This window comes from Malania oleifera, chromosome 5 (genome assembly GCF_029873635.1).
Source record: "Malania oleifera isolate guangnan ecotype guangnan chromosome 5, ASM2987363v1, whole genome shotgun sequence".
NCBI lineage: Eukaryota > Viridiplantae > Streptophyta > Magnoliopsida > Santalales > Ximeniaceae > Malania > Malania oleifera.
The window spans coordinates 103,588,459-103,604,748 of NC_080421.1; positions in this window are offsets into that span (position 1 = coordinate 103,588,459).

Below are 16,290 nucleotides of genomic sequence, written 5' to 3' on the forward strand. Positions count from 1 at the left end.
AAATATATATATATATATATATATATATATATATGATTAAAGTACAATAATAATAAAATAATAAAAATAGTCATTAAGTTAATATCAATACGGAAGTGTTTTTCTGTAGGATCCTTGATTCCATGTTTGCTGCCTAAGAAAGACCTTGTCTTAGCGAGTGCTCAGAGACCATTGCGGCTCAGTCGCTCCCTGGAGGTCGGCCTGGTCAAAATGGAATTTCATAGGATAAACAGGATAGACACTGTTTGTACACGTAAATAAGTATGTATACATAAAATAGTGTTTTGACAGACATAATTTGTAGAAATACATAATAAGATGATAATAATATAGGTATCATATGTGGGGCCCACAAGACTATGTGGGGTCCACATGAGTCCCGGAGCCACAAGACACTGTTTATATACGTAAATAAGTACATAAAATAATGTTTTAACTGATATAATTTGAAGAAATATATGATAAAATAATAATAATATAGGTATCCTATGCGGGGCCCACATGAGTCCCGAAGCCGTATGGAGGTTTACACGAGTCTCAAAGTTATGTAGGATGCATAAAATCGTATAAGAGTTATTCGAGTTACGTAGGGTTCATTCGGGTCTCGAAGTTGTGTGGGGCCCACAAGACCATGTGGGGCCCACATGAGTTTTCAAATTTTAAATTTAATTCTTGTTCAAAAATAAATAATAAAATAAATAAATACTTAAAATAGTTTATAAGTAATAACAATGATAATAATAATGACAATAATGATTAAGAAAAATAATAAAATAATAAAATAATTAATTAACTAATTGATTAATTAATTAGGTAAGTAGTTAATTAAAAATTTATTTAATGGGAATGGTGGCAAGCACTCCCACATGGCCTCCATCCCCATCCCATACTCAACCCATACCTTACCCATCCCTTGCCCATTCTTTAATTTTAAAAAATTATAATTTCACCCATCTCCCCACACTTTTATAAATTCTATTTCTTCCCCAAAATTTTCCTATAAATAGGGAGCTCTCAACCTTCATTTTTCACAACAATTTTCTAAGGAAGAGAAGGATTAGTGAGTGAAAGAATTTGTGGTGGAGTGAGAATTTTGAGTAAGTTCTCACTCACCCACTCTTTCCGATCTCATATCTTAAAGATAGTTATTGTGTTCGTAGCACACGGTAAAAGAAGAAGGTAAGTAAATTTTGATTATGTTAGTTTCTTTTTATTTTAAATTCATACCCGAGTTTATTATGTATGTAAATTTTAATTATGTTACTTAGTTCCACAAAATTTCCATGAGTTTATTTTTACGCATATTTAATTATACCAGTTCTATCTTTAATATACTTGCATCTATTTTTGGGTTAAGAAATGTTCCAATCCCCTCGGGTAAATTTTCAGCATTTCTTTCTATTCAAAAATAAAATTATATATATTTTTAACACAAAAATTGTGTGGCATGAGTTTATTTCTACGTTACATTTTTTTATGTAAATATGAGTAAAGATGAGATTTTCACGATATTATTTTAAATTGCATAAATTATAATAAGATAATTTTCAAACCCCTTATGGCAACGAAAGTTCAAAGTTACAGATGTTCGGTACCGCAGCTTAAAGTTTATACGGATCAGAGTGCACCCACACTGTTTATAGAGTGGTTATTTATGTTAGTGGATTTCTCCTGAGTGCACACCTAGTTTCGGACCAGGACTTAATAAGGAAAATCTCACTTAAAATTTACGTACGTTGATTTAATTTGGTCGGCCAGCCAGCTAAGTCCAGTCTTCGGACCGCACAACCCAGTCATGGGGGTAAACATGACTTACGGCAAACAGGCCTAAGGGTGGTTTTTACAATATATGTTTATACATATTTAATTACGTATACAAAATTACTGATGATTTGAAGGAAAAGTGTAAGTTTACGTGAAAAGAATCATTTTGGTGCTTAAATGACGATCTAAGGAAAACGTATAAGGAAAAGTATATGTATGTTTATCATTAAATATTTTTACAGTTTTAAAGTTAAAAGTTTAATTTAACAGTTATAGTATATGATTATAAAAATTTACTGTTAAAATTGATGACAAAAGTTTTATGCAGGAATTTTTAAATTTATGTTTATTCTAAAAGCAGTTTTGAAGTTATAGTATTAAATATTGTTTTACGAAATTCTTTAAAAGCTCATTTTGGCCACACACTAATAATAATCTTATTTACTTACTGAGCGTCGTCTCACCCCAATCATATTTTATTTCAGATAACTCTGAAGGACATGTCGGAAATCAGGCTTAGCAAGCATGCGGGTGGGGATTAGAAAAATAAAGATTAATTAGAAATATTAGTATGGTTTCAGATATTTATGTTTGTGTAATTTTCCTTCTTTTGAAATAAATGATTGTAATATGGAATATTAGTGCTCTGGTTTAATAAAAATTGAGTTTATTTGCTTCCGTTGTAAATCAGTAGTAAAAAGTTAATATCCCAGGCCCCTCGGGGTCGGGGTGTTACATGTATTTAGTATAAGTGAGTGACACCTGAGTACGTATAAAGGGTCGGATCGTTACAATTCATCTCCCGAAGGTTACATATCCTCAATCCTTTTGAGTGAGGGAAGTGAACTTTGATTTATCCTCCGTCATATGTCTTGAACAACCGCTGTCCAAGTACCATTTTTCTTTAGATGGAGTGGACATAAAGCAAACCTACAAGAAAGGATTTATGTTGTTACTTTTGGAATCAAAAATTTTTTAATTCTCTTTAAGTCTTGTTTAGCTTTAGTGTTTATCTTCAATTCATTTTTTACTTTGATGTATTTTTTCTTGAGTGGACAATTAAACATTATATGTCCTTTATTTTTACACATGTAGCAAGTAGTATGCTTATAAATGTTTGTCGATGAAGTACTTGCATAGTGTTTAGATTGATTTACAAAATATCCCATAAACAAGTTTTTCTTTCTTTTTTTTGGTGTTCCATTTTAACCAATTCCTTCTTTATTGTTAGCGATCCTTTGTTGTCCTACCATTTTTTCAAAGTTTTCTTTACCTATAGTAAAGTTGTAAATAATCTTTTCCTTATCTTGAATTTGGTTTTTAAAGTCAACTATTTCCAGTTCTTTCTCGCCATCTTCATTCACTTGAGACTTTGCCAATTTTTGAGACATGTCATTTACTTTCTTCTCAAGCTCATCAATTTTTAAGTCTTTCTCTTTTTCAACAATTTTTGAAGATTCAAGCTGATTTCTAAGTGATTCATTTTGTTGTTTCAAGATTATATTCCTTTTTGAGACCTTGATAAACTTATTATGAAGAGAGAATAATTTAGCTTGAAGTTCTTTATAAGAGGACATACTTTCACATGAATCATTACATGATCCATCACACGAATCTTCCGAGAAGGAGTAATAAGAGTTTACCTCTTCATTGTGTGCCATGAAGCACATGTTTGCTACTTCTTGTTCACTAGATTCACTCTCCAAATCACTTGAACTTGTGTCGTCCCATGTTGCTTCTTTTTCTTCTTTTCCTTCTTAAGCTGATGGCAGTTTGGCTTGATGTGTCCAACCTTTTTACAGTAATAGCAAGTGGGAGGTTCATTTTGGCTCTTGTATTCCTTTTTACTATTTTCACCTTTTTCAGTTTTTGACCCTCTATATTTTCTAGTGGAGTTCTTATTTCTTTTGAAGAATCTTCCAAGTCTTCTAGTTATGAAAGCTAATTCTTCATCGTGTAATTCACTGGAGTCATTATCTTCTTCACTTGAATGTTCTTTTGAGGCTTTTAGAGCTATAGACTTCTTATTTTTATTTTCAGTGTTTCTTTCTTTTATAGCCATTTCATAGGTTAGAAGTGATCCTATGAGTTCATCTAATGAGGTTGTTTTGAGGTTTCTTCCGTCCATTATGGTTGTGGCTTTCGGTTCCCAAATAGGTCAAAGTGCTCTTAGAATTTTGCGAATCATCTCATGGATGGAATATGTTTTTCCTAAGGCACTTAGTGATTTTATGATATGCGTGAACCTAGTGTACATGCTTGTTATGGTTTCATCGGAATTCATCCTAAAAGCTTCATATTCACTAGTCAACATATTAATTCTACTGTCTCTAACATCTACTGTGCCTTCGTAGGTTACTTCCAATTTATCCCAAATTTCTTTTGCGGTTTTACATGCCATCACTCAATTGAATTCATTAGCATCAAATGCACAATATAGGGATTTTATTGCACTAGAGTTAACTTGCAGCATTTTGTGATCTATTTTGGTCATCTCCTTGTCTTCCTTAGGTACTTCTTTTCCATCTACTAGTTTAGTAGGGATTAGGTTATCATTTTTGACAACCTTCCATGCCTTCCAATCCATTGTTTGAAGGTAAATTCTCATACGTTGTTTCCAGAAAGTGTAGTTGAGTCAACAAAAAATGGGTCGTCTAGTTAAGGATTGACTCTCACCAAAAGGAGCTACTCCTATTTGTGCCATCTAGATCTTTATATAGCTTCTTATTAGGATTTACTATAACGATGCTCTAATACCAATTGAAAACAAAGGTGTAGCCCCAAGAGGGGGGTGAATTGGGTTATTAAAATTTCTTGTAAATCTTTTTATGAATTCTTAACCTTTTATAATTCTTTCAAAGATTTCTTGACTTCTTTTAACAATCACACAAAGACTTAAGTCTTTTATTCAATCCACAACCACAACACAAATAAACAATCAATCAACTACTTAAACCAATCAACCATAATATAAGTAACCAATCAATATATTCTTTGCAATTATTTTGGCAATATTTAGCTTGATTGTTTGCAGTCCTGTGTATATGAATATGTAAACCCTGTAGAGAATGCAATTTGCCTTTCAATCAAAATAACATCCAATCACCCTTCCCAAAATCAAAATTCAAATAAACCTTCAGTTAATAGGTTTGGGATTGTTAACCAATCAAGTACTCCCTTATGGTTTCCGCAAAATATTGATTAACCAACGTACTCCCTTTCGATTTCCGCAAGCTCGAGAACAAATTAAGCTTTGGTTTATTTAATTTCCAATGCACGTTGTTTTTATGATTGAGAGAATTACAACATCCACACAGTTTATATTTTTTCTGGAATTTAAAGAGAATAAGGGAAAGAGAGTGACACCATTGTTTTTACGAGGTTCGGCTTATTCCCAGCCTACGTCCTTGCCTTAGGCAAACCACCTAAGGATTCCACTATTCCTATTCCTTTCCAGGTGGAACAAAACCGTTACAAATAACCTCTTTTTCAGTAAGAGAAACCTCTCCAAGCAATAGCCCACGCTTGGTCCAACGATCCAAATCAATCTTGAATCGTCAAAGAACTACTAAACAGAAGTAAGAATCTGTGTACAAGAACACTCTCAAAATAGAGCAAATTTGTACAAGTTAGAGCACTTAATATACTTCAAAGCAAATACTAAATAGAAAATACAAAACTTAAGATTTAGACTTCACCAAAGGTTCTTTCTTATAGATAGAGAAAACTTAGTTGTAAAATCAAAACCAAGGCTTTTGATCAACCAGCAATTTCGTAGAGTTCTCCTAGCAAGAGTGTAAGCACGTATGGATTTAGGAGAGTATGAACGTAGAATGTTTTGTATTTCTTGAGCATATATTTTTTCATTGAGCAAGGGAGGCATTTATCGACTCTTTTGTGGAAGAGTTTCCTTATTTACCAAGTTGACTTGGAGTATTTGGTCAATTTCACAAAAGATTTGAAATCCTAGAATTAATTTTGAAAAACTTCCCAATTAGTTTGAATTTCAAAATCTTCATGGAGTCAATCAAGTAACTCACTCAACTGGGTCAAATTTTGTGCAGATCAGTAGGCTGGACAGACAGCTGACAGTATTCTATCTGTCCAAAAATTATTTCAATAAATAGTTAGTCGGCTGACTGAACTTAGTTCAAAAATGGTCAATCGGTTGGGCAGACTAAGGTGTCAGTCAGCTGACTAATCCTAGTTCAAATTGTCAGTTGGCTGGGTACGTTTTTCATTCTTTATGCTTGTCAGTCGGTTGGCCAATCTTTACTTCAAACACGGTCAGTCAGCTAGACAGGCCATTATTTTTCAAATATTTTCATTTTTGATTTTTAAACTCTAGTTTATTTTGAAAAACTCAAATACAACTTTTTCAAAATCATTTTCAAGGGTTTGTTTAAGAGATGGTCTCTAAATCTTTTGATCCTAAAGAGCTTCATATATCTAAATAGTATTGGATTGAAGTACTTACATATATCTTTCTAAGCATGAACTCATTTAGCTCTAAGTCTTCAAGTCTTTTGAGGTTCAGCTTTACTTCAAGTCCCACTTGGCCTTTAAGCTCTTCAGTTGTCTTTTATTGCTTCAATACTCTAAGAAGCTCTCTTTAATTTCCAGCTTGCTTCCATGATCATGAATGCGGTTCTACTTAATCCTGAAATAAAGTCACTCAACAACACATGTTAAAATATCCTTCATTTGTTATCATCAAAATAAGATTAAAAAACCTTATTAGGCCAACATCGATCTTGGAGAAGACTTGTGTGCCCTGTAACTGGTTAAAGAGATCGTCAATCCCTTGGTAATGGGTATTTATTTTTTTCACTGTCACCTTGTTAATCTCTCTGTTGTTGATGCACATCCTCATCGAGCCATCCTTCTTCTCCACAAACAGCATCAGTGCTCCTCAAGGTAAAACACTCAGTCAGATGTAGCCCTTATCAAGTAACTCCTATAGCTGCTTCTTTAACTCCCTCAATTCTACTGGAGCCATTTGATATGGAGCTTTCGATATCGGTGTCGTCTGTGGAGTTAACTCAATAGTGAACTCCACCTCGTGGTCAGGAGGCAATCCTGGTAAGTCCTTTGGGAGCACATCTGAGAACTCCCTTACTACGAGAATATCCTCCAATCTAAGCTCCTCTATCAGTGTTTCTTTTACAAATGCAAGGTACCCCTGGCATCCCTTCAGAAGCAACCTCCTCGCCTGAATGGCTGAGAGGATCCGTGGTGCAGAATGCACACACTACCCCACATACTTGAATTCCTACTCCTTAGGAGGCCTAAATACTACCTCCTTTTTATGACAGTCAATATTTGCATAACTAGCCACTAGCCAATCCATTCCCAGAATGATATTGAAGTCATGCATATCAAACACAATTAAATTAACTAGCAGTACACTCCCCTAAATCTCTACTAGAAAATCCCGAATCACCCTACTACATACGACTATTGAACCTGACGCTATAGCCATTGCTAATTCACCATCTAATAGATGTACCTCTAACCCACATAGTTTAACAAATCCCTGGGAAATGAACAAATGTGTTGCTCCTAAATCAAATAATACAGAAGCTTTATTCGAAAGCATATAAATATTACTTGTCACCATATCTCCTGCATTCTTAGCATCACCACGAGTTAAGGAATACACTCTTTCCTGAGTCGTACCCCTCTAACATCCGCCGTGTGGTGCCTGATAGCCTCCCCGGTATAACTATTGTGGAGGTGCATTGCTCCCTAGCATGCTGCAATCTCGCGCTAGATGCCCTGGCTTACCACACAGGTAGCAAACACCTGAACCCATCATGCACTTCCCTGCATACCGCTTGCCACAAGTAGGATAAGCAGAGGAATATGTGGTACCCTAAGATGTACCACCACCCATCTTTCGCCGCTAACCTCCACCACCACCATATTTCTTCCAAGGACCCTGCCTCGCACCTAAGTAAGAATTGGAAGGCATCAACCTCTTCTTCAGATTTTGGACCTCTGTATCTCCCTGCAGACTCTCCTCTGCCACAATGGTTTTATCCACCAGAGTAGCAAAGTCCTTTATCTGCAGTATCGCCACATGTTCAATATTTCCTTCTTCAGACCCCTCTCAAACTTCTAAGCTTTCCTCGCCTCATTTGGTACCATAAAAGAAGCAAAGTGGGACAGCTCTAAGAATCGGGTGGCTTACTACTGAACTGTCAATTTCCCCTGAGTCAGGCTCATAAACTCCTCCATCTTTGCATTCCTATTAGATTCCAAAAAGTACCGCTCAAAGAACACCTCTCTAAAATGGCTCCTCTTCACTAGTACCGATCTCCGCTCCTCCAACATCCTTACCAATTCCCACCACCTCTTGGCTTCTCCACTCAACTTAAATGTCGCATAGAGCACTTTCTGCTCATCCATACAACACAGAACAACCAAAATCTTCTCAATTTCCTGAGTCTAGTTCTTCGCACGAATCGGGTTTGTACTCCTCACGAAGGTAGGAGGCTTCAGTCGGGTGAACTAATCAATAGAACCTCCTAACTTAGTCATGGGACGGTCTTGCCCCCAAAAATTCCGCATAACCTCTACCATAAAATGCTGGGCCAAGTCCCAAAGTACCACCATAAAGTCACTACCAGCCTTATGGCCAGCCCCCTTACCGCTACTCCCTCCAACATTAGCAGTATTGTCCCTAGACTCCATCCTAAAGAGACAATCGAGAAAGTTGTTAAAATCTTGGTACCCTCCATATCTGCTACAACTAAAATACCATAAGACTTACTTTAATAAATTAACGTCCCTAATGACGAAATACTCCACCAACTTATTAGTCCCATTCTAGCTCAAGTTCCGTCTCTCCACTCAAAAACAAAACCGTCAATGGATTTCCGTGATTTTATGAACCTGTTGACTAATCTAGCAAAACAAAGAAGTCCGTTAATGGAATTTCTTCCTCCAAACTTATGAAGCAAAACTCAACATTCCTATTCTACCTGTTCCTATCTTCCTATACTCTGGTATGACCTCCTAACCTTGTCTAACCAAGTCTATAAGACCTAACAACCTGGTTAGCTCTGATACCAACTGTAGTACCCTGACCCTCTAGGTGAGCCAAGAGGGCTACTAAACATACATAACATACATTTCTCTGATACCATACATAAACAACACGCCCAAAAAGGGAAACGGGTGTTCCATAGTAATCTGTACAAACTTACACAGTGAAAAAACATACATCCTCTAAAAATTTACTAGAGTATCTAATTGTTTCCCAACATACATACATACTCTGCTATGACAACTCCAAAAGGAACATAGCTACTGTCTATGATTCACCGGCTCTGACAAACCAAACAACAATCAAAACCAGCCCAGTGGTATGGTAAACTCGATCTTTCAAAGGACCAAAAACATGATTTGTATAAAAGGGTGAGACACTTCTCAGTAAAATGGATTATATTATCATCAGTTTGTGGTTAACATGAAATTTTGAGTGTACATAATACTGCTAACTTTTTAAATCACTTAATTGGCATTTTAAAACTATGCTGAACTGTATATTTGAAAATACATGCTACTGGCTCAATATAGTCCTTTCTATAGTAAATATGCTTATATATGCCTAGAAGATGCAACATGTACTGCTAACTTAGCATCATCACACTAATCATAACATACGACATGCTTCCCCCCATGACGAGTTGTGCGGCCCGGAGGCTAGACCTAGCATATAGTCGGTCGACTATAGTTAAGTCAAACATAAAGTAGTACGATGGTGCCTACCCTATACCCAAATGCAGAGTCATTCAGAATTACAGCATCGGATGGAGCGCCAAAATTTCTGCATCGGGGAGTACTTTACCCAGGCCACCAATCGCCTTTCCCATATCCACACTCTATCTCAAACGTGTTGTTGCATATATATATATATATATATATATATATATATATATATATATATATATATATATATAAAGCTACAGTATCGTGCTCATAACATAACATCATATCAACAGTGTTCTACAGTCATATATGACAATTTACATCATATAAAACTGAAATCATTATTCATTTTCACGAAACTACGTAAAATAATAGCTGTTCGTAGTTCTGTAAAAATATATGTTGTATATTGTGTAACGACCTGCCTATTTACTATAATCATTTTTTTCCATAATTACATTTAATATAATAATCTTATTATCATGTTCAGCTAATATAACATAATCAACCTGGACCCATGGGTACTAGGGATTTGCCTAAAATACAACTCGGATACCTAAGCAGCGGAAAACATTAAAACATATACATAACAAGTCATCCAACCAATACAATACCAGAGTTTTACTAAAACTGTTATATACATATACACATCCCAAAATGACCAAAAAGTGCCCTAGTCTCACAACCCAAAAATCCATCAGACCCTAGCATAACAACTTTCCTTCTGACAGGGTAGAAGAGTCGACCTCTAACGTTGCGGAGCTCTATCTGCTCTTCTATTTAAGGTAAATTGACAATTGCCCCTTTTTGACTAATGTCTTCTTATGAAGGCATTAGGAAAATAAAAAGATGTCACATCTTGACCTAGCAAACGAATTCAATTAAAAACCACAAGCAATTAAAGGTGTGCCACTCATGAGAATTACCAACCCAGATTGAATAAAGCAAGAATGTGGTAGCATAGTTGAGGGAGAGCCTAAAAATCTAAAAAAATGAAATCATGAGCCATTACTTACACTGAGGCAAGACCTGTGTGCAAATGTGTGTGAGTCAGGTGCCATTACTTGTCTAAGGCATGACCTACGTGCAAAACATCTAGAATAAATTTGAAAATTAGGAGCCCTTATATGCCAAAGGCAAGACTCATGTGCAAAGGGGTGGGAGTCAAGAACCATTACATGTCTAAGGCAAGACCTGTGTGCAAGATTTGGAAAAAATCTAGAAATTGAGAGCCATTACATGTCTATGACAAGACCCATGTGCAAAAGTGTGTGAATCATGAGCCATTACATGCCTAAGGCAATACCTGCGTACAAATATTGGAATAAATATGGAAATCATCTATGCTCAAACTGACTTGCTTATAAGGGTTTGACAACCTCGAATTGACTTGTTCTTAAGGGTTTGGTAACCCCAAACTAACTCATCCTTAAGGGTTTAGTGACCTCAAACTGACTAGTCCTTAAGGGTTTGATTACCTCAAACCAATTTGTCCCCAAGGGATTGCTGACAATGAACTGATTTTTCCTCGAGAGTTTATTGACCTCGAACTGACTCATCCTCAAGGGTTTTACAAACCTCAAAATAACTTGTCTTCAAGGGTTTAATCACCTCTAACTGACTTGTCCTCAAGGGTCTTGTGATCTTGAACTGACTCGTCCTCAAGGGTCTAGTGACCTCAAACGGACTTATCCTCAAGGGTTTGATTACCTAGAACTAACTTTTCAAGAGTTTAGTCACCTTGAATTAGTTTGCTCTCAAAGGTTTGGTAGCTAATCAGCTAATTTTATTAAATTCTAAGCGCAGAAGCTGTCAAAGTAATATACAAGAGTGAGTCCCATGATCGAATTCACGGGGATAATGGGAAATATGTAAGCATTAATGTCTCCATTATAACCCAAGAAATCAAATTATTATTTATGGTGACAAAAATTCCCAAAACAAATAATTAACTAACGGGTTAAAATAATAATCAGGAAAACGAAAGATAAAAACAAAACATGTTAAATAATCTTTGATTTGTTAATATCAAAACAAGACTAGTAAGCCATGTTAGGCCAACACAATTTTTGAGCTTCCTATGACACAAGTTATTGTCAGAGAACCTGGATCCTTCTATTTAAGAGGAGCATTAGACTGGATAATTGCACTGACTTGTTATGTGGGGAATGCCTTCTTTTTCACATTAAGCTTCCTTTTGACCATACACAAATCCTTCAAAATTTTCGCATATGCTAGGATTTGCTGAACGACATCAAGAAGAGGAATGTTAATGCACAATTTTCTAAAAATTTCTAAGATATTAGCAAGATGTTTATATTTGTGCAATGAAACCAATCTTTGAGCATAAGGTGATGGAATAGTTACCTTTGGCTCTTCAGAAACATCAACATCAAAAATTTTACCTTGTTCTTTGGAAGTGGAACTTTCACCATTTTGGTCAGCTTCTTCATCCGGTGTGCTAATTACCTTACCACTGCGGAGAGTTGTTATGACCTTGCAAGTCTGGACATTAACTTTAGTAGAGGATGAAGGCTTCATGGTTGCAACCTACACTTGAGGATTTGATTGGGTTTAAAATGGGAATCTACCTTTCTCTAGTGCACTCAAGGTTGTGTTTAGCCTAGTCAAATTGCTCCTTATGTCATTAATGGCTTGTGAGGTTTGGTTGTTGATGGTGGTTTGACTTTGCCTAAACTTTTGAAAAGTAGAGGTCATTTTTTGAAGTGGATCATCCATGGGTTGTCTAGAAGCTAGAGGTGGTGCATTTTGTTGAGTAGGAACTAAATATTGAGGTGCACCAGCTTTGGGATGTTCTGAATTCATGGGATGATCATTTCTCCAGATGAAATTGGGATGATTTCTCCAACCTGCATTATAAGTGTTAGAATATGACTCAAAAAAAAAGGCTTAGAAATCATATTAACTGGGTGAGAAGATTCAATCAAAACTTCCTTAAAAGCTAGAATAGTAGGGCATTTGGATATCACATGACTAACATTTTCACAAATATCACTTTTTTCTTGCTTTAGAATGCCCTGAACTTCATGCACTTTCTTTAATTTAATTGCCTCTAATTTTCTTGACAATAAAGCAAATTTAGTATACAAATCATCTTCCTCATTAAAAGTATACTTACCTCCCCCACTCATGGCACTCAATGGTTCAATTTGATCATAAGCACAAGATGTGTCTCATGATTGGGCATTTTTCAGCCAAATATTCAAAATAAACAAATGCTTCTTCGGGTTCTTTATTAAAAAAATTCTCCATTACATATGGTTTTGACAAATTGGCACATCTTAGGTGTCAAAGCTTCATAGAAAAAACTAATAATACGTCAATCCTCATAACCAGGGTGTGGGCAAGCATTTAAAAAATCTTTAAACCTTTACCAACATTGATAAAAAGTTTCAGTTTCCTTTTGAGCAAAATTCATTATTTGTCTTTTCAAAGAATTGGTTCGTTGCATTGGGAAAAACTTTTTCCAAAATTCAGTTTGCATTTCTTGCCATATGCCAACAGACCTTGGTCTCGGTGCATTTAACCATGTCTTTGCTTTATCCTTTAAAAGAAAAAGGAAACAGTTTCAATCTAATCATCTCCTCAATGCAATTTTGATTAAAAATATAGAACATACTTCCTCAAATTCCTTAAGATGCAAATAAATATTTTCATATTTCATCCCATGAAAATGTGGCAACAAGGGTATAATGTCAGGTTTAAAATTAAAATTGTGAGCATTCAAAGGTGTAATGATGCATGATGGAGTGGTGGTCCTAACAGGATGCAAATATTCTCTAAGTGTTCTATTCGGACTACCCCGCTGCATGTTTACATTCCCAGCCATGATGCTACAATTTTCATATGAATGTTCAGATGCTGAATCTAATGATACCGATGCTAACACAAATGTTAAATTGCAAATATCGGAATCAGAGTCCACAATGTATTGATTTCTAACCAAACAACCACAACTATTTCAAAACCAGACAAACATAAATAGTAATACAAATCATATAAGGTGGACGGAATCAACAACAAAAAATAAGAAATAAAAAGAAAATAGAGAAAAAAAAAAAAAAGGGTTAGATGTCACCACATTTGTAAAGAGGTTCACAGTATTAACACTCTGACTTCTTCAATCCAACAAATAAAACCTCATACAATGTCAATTGTCCCCAACAACGGCACCAAAAACTTAATCAGCTAATTTTATTAACTTTCAAGCATAGAAGCTGCCAAAGTAATATACAAGGGTGAGTCCAAGGATCAAATTCACAGGGACAATGGGAATTATGTAAGCATTAACATTTCAATTATAACCCATGAAATCAAATTATTATTTATGGTAACAGGAATTCCTAAAACAAATAATTCACTAACAGGCTAAAATAATAATCAGGAAAACCAAATATAAAAATAACGAGGTTCACGCACAAGTAAGATTTGAAGGTGATGATGAGTCTAAAGATCTAAAATTACCAATAACTAAACAATTCAAAGGGAACACATAGAAATTAAATTTCAATTAAAAGAAATAATTAATTAAACACTTGAGATGCACATTTCGCCTATTTCCGATTTGGTAATGGATATTCCTCTAAGTTTCTCTTCTCTCAATCACTTACCCATTCCTGGAGATCATGACCAAATAATATAACATCCAAGCCCGTAATTTCAGTATAATTCAAAATACTAAACAAATTGTATAAAAAATTCAAACAATACTAGTTCAAACATCAGTTGTGCCTTCACGTCTACAACTGATCAAAACCAAGAACAGAGAATTTGTAAGGAATTATTAAAATCTTGTTACCAGTTCAAGCGTCAATTATGTCTTCACGCCTACAACTAATCAAAACCCAGAACAGAAAATTTTCAAGAAACTATTAAAATCCTATTACTAGTTAAAGTGTCAATTGTGTCTTCATGTCTACAATTGATAAAAACCCGGAAGAAAGAATTTTAATATTTTCTTTATATAAAATACAATAAGCAAGCTGCTGCGCACGACCTCTTGGCCAAACCACACACAATCTGCTGCTGTATTTTCTCCTTAATGCCCACGGCTCGCCCACTCCTTAAAACCCTATTTTATTCTTTTTATTTTCGAACTAAAGACTTTAATTCCCACTTTTTTTGTTCAATTGCACGGCTACCCTATTCCTTCAATACGTGCATGGGCTTTAAAATGCATGGCCCATGCATTTTTGAAACCTTTCATCTACTGCCCTCTCCAATTTCATTCCCTTCAATTGGCCCACTCCAATTCCAATTTCAATTTCATTCACAAGCGTCCATGTTGGCCCACTCCAATTTCAATCCCTTTAATTAGCCCACTCCAATTCCAATTTCCATGTTGCATGCAGGTGGCCTCCTTTTGCATGGCCCATGCATGCACCTTTTTGCTCCCGCCCACATTTATTTCCAATGAAGCTTCACGGTTATTATAAGTTTGGCCCAAACTTTGCATGTATTTATCTCAACGATCTTGATGGTTGCATCTTTACTCCTTTTTTATTTCTTTCTTTAATTCTTAAAAATACCTTACAATAACTAAACACAAGTACTCGTAAATTTATGGACAAAAATAAAATAAAAATCCTAATATTATAAATTGAGCTTCATTTAAAATAATGTGCATAAAAACTTAGGCATTTAATCTAATTTGCAATAACCAATGCACACATTTAAACATCTAATTATGCAATATTTTACACTTAATTAGCGACCTCGAACTGACTCATCCTCAAGGGTTTGATGACCTCGAACTGACTTATCCTCAAGGGTTTGGTGACCTCTAACTAACTCATCCTTAAAGGTTTGGTGACTTTGAGTTAGTGCTCTCAAGGGTTTAATGACTTTGAACTGACTTGTCCTCAAGGGAATGACTACCTCAAATTGACTCGTCCGCAAAAGTTTGGTGACCTTGAATAGTGAACTTAAGGGTTTGGTGACCTTGAACTGACTTGTCATCACGGGTTTGAGTACCTCGAATTGACTAATTCTCAAGGTTTTTTTGACCTCGAATTAATTTGTCCTTAAGGGTTTGGTGACCTTGAATTATAAAAGGAAAAAGAAAGGTCATCTAGGATTAGATGACCGAGAACTAGCCTATCTTTAAAAAAAATTGATGATGGTTCTTAGAGATTTGAAAGACACTGAACTAACTTTTCTTATTTGAAAGAGAAGAGGCTATAGAGATTTGAACTAGATTTCTTAAGAAATGCAAAGGATAAGACCTAGGAGATTTGATGGTTCTAGAGTAACTTTCCTACTAGGAATATGATAGACCTCAAAAGTTGTATGGTTCTGAATTTACTTGTCTATAAAAGGAAGTATATATATAAATAAAGTTGAAGGATAGATCTCTAGGATTTGATGACCTAGAACTAACATATTCTAAAAAAAAAAAAGGGGGCAAACCTCAAGGATGGATGACCCCGAATTGCTTTGCCTTTAAGGAAGTATAAACAAGAGACCTCAAAGACTTGAGACTCCAAACTGATTTTCTTATTTAAAAAAGGTGAAAGATAGACCTCCAGGATTTCATGACCTAGAACTAACATATCCTAAAATAAAGGTGGTAGACCCCCAGGATTAGATGACCTTGAATTGTTTTCCCTCAAAAAATGACGTACCTTGAAGATTTGAAGACGTTGAATTGATTTGAAACAACAAATAATGTGCAGCACAAGTGATAGAATGAAATAAAGGTTAAAAAGAAAATATGTACAATACTTACCCAAGAGACTCATCAACTATTGCTTGAAACCTCATCATTACCCATGAATATTGATCATACCC